This window comes from Primulina huaijiensis, chromosome 16, assembly GCF_012295235.1.
Source record: "Primulina huaijiensis isolate GDHJ02 chromosome 16, ASM1229523v2, whole genome shotgun sequence".
Taxonomy (NCBI): Eukaryota; Viridiplantae; Streptophyta; class Magnoliopsida; order Lamiales; family Gesneriaceae; genus Primulina; species Primulina huaijiensis.
Window position 1 is genome coordinate 15534715 of NC_133321.1, and position 6172 is coordinate 15540886.

General features: G+C 33.0%; 1 pseudogene; it reads right to left on the reverse strand.

Annotated features, from left to right (window-relative positions):
- Positions 1–673: 673 nt before the first annotated feature.
- On the reverse strand, positions 674–3027 carry LOC140960903 (succinate dehydrogenase subunit 5, mitochondrial-like; annotated as a pseudogene).
- Between the last annotated feature and the right edge of the window lie 3145 nt (positions 3028–6172).

Genomic DNA, 6172 nt, shown 5'->3' on the forward strand with positions numbered 1-6172 from the left:
AGTCAAAATGCAAGAGAAAATCTACCATTGCATTCACTGGGCTGTGTCCCCGACAACATTGCAGATACATGACAATAGCAACGGTGGACACGGTCGATGAATTTTACTCCATCGAGAGTCGGCTATCCCAGTGTTCAAGTGCTACTAGCTTTGAGACCTTCGTTTCTGCCAAGAAATGGCTTTCAAGAAGCTCGAGTTTAAATCATACCAACTTACGCGATTTTGGTTACAGATCCATGATTATGGAGTTTTGTCACTACGAGGGTTAGCCCTTTGGACTTTGCCGGAAAGCATTATTGCTACCTCCACTACCGACATCCCCGGCAGATTCTTGGTCGTGGAGGAATTAGAGTGTAAGAACGGTGAGGATACATGGATGTGTTCAGAATGGTTTTTTGTGGTTATGACTTCTATGGAAGAAGAAAATACGATGAAATAAAAGAAGTATCATCCGTAGATATGTGTTCTGAATGTAATTGGAAAAGGATGCTTAACATTGTTATCACAACGGAACTTCTCTTTAATTATTAATTTTTTGAACCACGCAACTCTGTGATTTAATCCATATAAACCAATTACCAGTCACATTGTTTAAATAATCGTGCCACATAGATAGCTAAATATGATACACGGTGCAATTATTTCTACCAGACAATCCTTTTGAAATTAAAGATTAAGCAAAATGCTTTTCATATTCACATCATAGAAAATCAAGAAGAATGCCAATATCGAAAAACCAAACCTCTCCAAGTATGCCATTATTATAATAGAGTAACTCTGTTTCACGAAAAATTTCAACAACAAAATAGCACAAGCAGGGCATGACGAGAAACTTCTTGGAACAGAAATTTTGTAGACAATGTCCTGCAAGTCGTGCAAGACTTTGTGGCTATTTTTCCAAGTTTATGCTCTATGCTCTATATAAGAACCCGAGATTCCAGAAGTCCCGAGTACGGTAACCTGCAACAGAACACGATACACTTGAAGAAGATGCAAGATTATGATCGGTCGTAAAACAGTGACAGCACTTGCCGCAAATGTGGAAGTACATGCCAGTGCACACCAAAAATCTCGGATAAAATATTCCACTTAACAGACAAGTCATTTTGAAATACTATGAGGTTATACTACAATGAACAATCATCGAGCTGATGAAGATAAAAATCAAAGCAATAAGCGATTCTAAACAAGTATAATAAAACAACATGTGCGTTAATTATATACAATTGTCAAAGATTAGCCATCACATTTGCTGTGGTGAACATTGGATCCGAACAAAAAAAGCCATACCTTTCCCCAGTCAGCATCAAGGCCGCTGCACCTCATTTTCAAGTATATCATCTTTGTTCCCAACTCGGTCTCAACTTTCTTCTTCAAATAGTTCTCTTCTGGCCCAAACGAGGCCAAATATGCAGCATATCTGTTATTTGCATTGCCTTTGCATGTTCTTCTGGCAGGGGTTTCACATTCTATGAAAAACAGTAATAGTCAGACAACCACAATACAAGATCTGGCAAAAAAATATACTACTAAAATACCATCCACATTTTCATTACCTCGCCACTCACACCAATTATGTCATCCATTGCCATTTTCAGTGACATGACAATTCCGGTAAACTCCTCAACTGCCTCAGCAGCTCGGAACACATTTTTTAGAACCTCTTGGGAAGCCTTATCCTCCGTACACTTTGACAACGCCCCCTGTACATCCTCGACCACTGCAGGAGGAAGCTCATCCCAGTCTGTGGCCAATAAGTCTTTCAATGCACATTTGATATTGTTGTCTTCTATAACTGGTATATGAGTAGCATCTTCACTGAAATAACGTATACCCCCAAAGCGAAATGCAAATGGACGCAGGAAATCTACAAGGTAATATAAAGACATAAGATTTCAAAAAGACATAAGATTTCAAAAGTTAACCATGGAGTGAGCATTTGCCATTGTAACAAAAGTTACAACGGGTGGTAAAGACGCAATAAAGAAATTTAAACTGTACATCAGCCAGAGCATTATGTCCATATTTCCGTAGTTGTCATTCCTAACATTAACAATATGCACAAGCGAAAGAAAGCATCCAATATAGACAGAGGCTACCAAGGTAGATAGTAAAGCAGCACGAAAGAAAGATACATTTTATGGCACAAAATGACGTTGCCAATATATCTAGCAAATGCACCAACAGGTATTGTCAGATAAATAGATAACAACAATAAACACTAGACAGCTATAATCGCCTCATTTGGGAAAATTAAAAGGACAAACGGCCCACTCCCATCAGCTTACATTTATCCAAATCATTCGGTATTCAAAGGAACAGATTATCATGTCCCATCAACAAGTGAATTAAACAAAAAAATTAGTACCATGGTAATTAAGAAAAAACAATCTATTTTTTTACATAATAGACTTGGTAAAGAATTTCTGACTTATTTGGTGAAAACAGAAATTGAGCGAGCAATCTGAGCTATTCTAAGAGCAGCAATGATTAAATTTCGAAGCATCAAATTAGACTTGTAGAAAATAATCATTTTCCCGTCAATTCATGTACATTTTCTCTCCGAAGTTCAGATTATTTATACACTCGCGCATCATATCACATTCATAAAATATTTTGTGATTAAAATCGTGTCAGAAGTTTATTTAGCCAACGAACATATGCAAAGCCCATGGTAAAGCTAACTGAACAACACAGTAATATCCATAAATCAAGAATAAATACTCTACTTTCGAGCACAAAATCACAATTTCAATAAAGAAAATGATTTACCGGATGGGGGGGTTTTGGGAGAAGTGGCCGGAAACGAAGAAGATAAATGGAGGTGGCAAATGTGGTTGTTGACGGCGGCGGAGGAGAAAGCTTGAGATCTGCGGCAAATTGAACGACAGAGCGATCTCAGCGTCATCGCTTTCACCATTTTTCTCAAGAATTTCTTGATGTTTTTCCCCGAATTACACTGAGATTTTGTGATTGGGATTTGTATTGTTTGTATAATTATGATATAACTTCAGCTATTCCTGTAAAAAACCAATTATTGTGACTTCCGGGTGGCTACTTTTCTGTGCTTTCAAGCTCAATTATTTTTATTAAATGTAATTAGATATATATTTTTTAGAATTAGAATATTATTTTATTTTTTTTATTGATTAATTTTTTTAAAAGAATAAATACATTTATTTAAAAAATTTATATCATGATAAATAAATATCATGATTTTATATTAAAATTATTAATTAAAAAATTATCTCTCAACAAGAAAATTATATATTCAAAAGTAATATTTTAACATGTTTATAAATATATAATAAAATAATAATTTTTTTTTTCAATATTATGGTTTTATATTAATAAAATCACAATTCAACAAATAAATCATACTTGATAAAATATAATAAAATAAATATTTGTCGCTGGAGTCCGGAAGTATAAGGCTGAAGCACTGGAACGAAGACTCGTGAATATCTCATTGTCCCGATTTGTGTGATTCCAAGTATCAAAAGTTTCAGCACTTGATTTGACATTAATGATAAGCTTCATGGTTTTTTAACATGTACTTTAATTTAAATACAAAAAAGATTTGATATTCATTTTGTTGGGTTGAGAAACACAAGAAATCTTTATTTTGATAATAATAAAAAAATTTTATTATATTTTTAACATTTTTACTCAAGTATGATGTTGCTATCTCGAGTTAGAAGCTGAAACTCGAAATCAACCAAATTGAAAATCTGGCGAGCTGCAATATTTTGATGATATCCCATAGCTCACTGATGCAAATGACAAGCCAGAAAAACAACTGAATAGAAAATTCAATTTTATACATGTTATATTTTCACAAGAGCTCGGTTGGTTCGAAAGCTATCTAGGCGAAACATTAGTCGCAAAGTTGAGCTGATGGAAACGGAAACAACAATCTGCTTGAATGAAGCAATTCTGGTATTTTGGCCGTATATCTCAACTCATCTTTTGCAAATGCAACGATTCAATATGTATTACAAATCTAAGAGAACGATCTACAAATCATCTATATAAGTCAAAGTCTAAATCGGATCATAAGAAGCTGATAAACCTCAATCAAATTGTTGGTTCGGCACAGAATGGAGAACAAGTTATAAGATTGCTAATAGCCTAATCTGTCAAGCATATCTTTTTCATATGAACTTGAAATTGAACGATTCTTAATTCAATGGAAAGCTAAGAAAAATGGCTACAACTTTCATGTTCATTATTTTACCCAAAAATCGACGAATCAAGAGCAATAACAAAGAAAATCCAACATCTCAACTTGTACTAACTTGACAACATCTCACTTAGAACAGATCAGATCAAGCCAACAAATGAAGCTCATAACAGACCATCAGATCAACACATTTTGATAAGCTCAATCTGATAACAACCCAGTTTCAGAAAATGGTCATAAATACAAATTGGACCTTGCAATGTCAAAATCCGTAAACAAAATTCTCAAACGATCATATTCTTGTGTCTAACGTAGATATCACTCTTGAAATTCATAAATACAACATATTTATGAGATTAATAACTTCTATGTCACCTCTTCTTCCACATAAAAAGGATTCACTAGAAGACTTTGATATATACAACTCATTGTACAAACTCGTTTCAACTTAAGATTTATCTATTACCTAATTGAAACTCCTAACACACATGATTGTAGGCCGCAACATCACAATCCACATAATGTTTAACGTCTCTTATGTCAAGACTACAAACACAATCTTTAATATTTTTGTATGAAGACTCACTCAACTAAATTTTGAAACTCAACTCTCATGTATATATGTAAGTGATTTTGTGTTAGGAATTTTACATTATATCTATATATCAAATGTATCTTCATACTTGGGTTTGCTCTCATTCTAACTATTTTCTTCGTGTAGGTTTTTCACGCTTTAAATCATCTTCCAAAGCTTATATTTAATCTTCAATATGTTGTATATATAGTTTTCAATAATAATATATATGTTAGACACAATCATATGACCGTTTGGAAAAGTTGTGTACGGATTCTGACATTATAACGGTCAAATTCGTGTTTCTGTCCATTTTCTGAAACTGAATTGTTATTAGATCGAGCTGATTAAACTATGATGATCAAATGGTCTGATATGGACTATTATGAGCTTGAGTTGTTGGTCTGATCTGAGCTGTTCCAAGTGAGCTGTTGCCAAGCTAGTACAAGTCGAGCGGTTGGCTTTTCTTTGTCATAGTTCTTGATTCATTGATTTTTGGGCAAAGTGATGAACATAAAAATTGTATCTCTTTTTCTTACTTTATATGGAATCAAGAATCACTCAATTCTAAGTTCATATGAGAAAAATATGCCTAATAGATTAATATGTTAGCAATGTGGAACTTGTTTCTTAAAATAGTGCAAAACCAACAATTTCATCGTAGTTTGTCAGCTTATTCTTATCCAATTCAAACTTTAACTTATGAAGATTATTTGTAGATCGTTCTATTAGCTTTGTAATGCATATTGAATCAGTCTATTTGAATAATTAAGCTGAAAGATGTGGACAAAATACCATAACATCTTCATTCAAGTTGATTGATGTTTACGTTTCCATCAGGTCAATCTTGTGACTAATATTTCACCTAGATAACATTCGAAACAAATGTGATGTTGTGAAATATGACGTATGTAAAATTGAGTTTTCTATTCAGTTTTTTTCCCGGCTTGTCATTTGCATCAGGAAGCTGTAGGATATCATTAAAACATTGTAGTTCGCCAGATTTTCAGTTTGGTTGATTTCTGAGTTTCAGTTTCCAACTTGAGATAGCAACTTCATACTTGAGTAAATATATTAGAAACATAGTAAAAATTTTGTTATCATCAAAATCAAGATTGCTTGTGTTTCTCATCCCAACACAAATAATACAACTTCAAAATCGATCTATGTTGCTTTACATTTTACGTTATGTATCACTCTAAATCAAATAACGGTGATTTCAGTTTTTCCTTTATCGATGTTAGAAAATTATGTCTCAAAATATTAAAAATTTCAATGAATAAATAATTATTTAAAATCAGATAATAAAATTTCATCTTATCATATCTAAATACAAATAATAAAGAGTGAGAAAGATGAACACATATCTATATAAAAAATCTAAAATATAAATTAAATTTTTTACTTGTATAAAT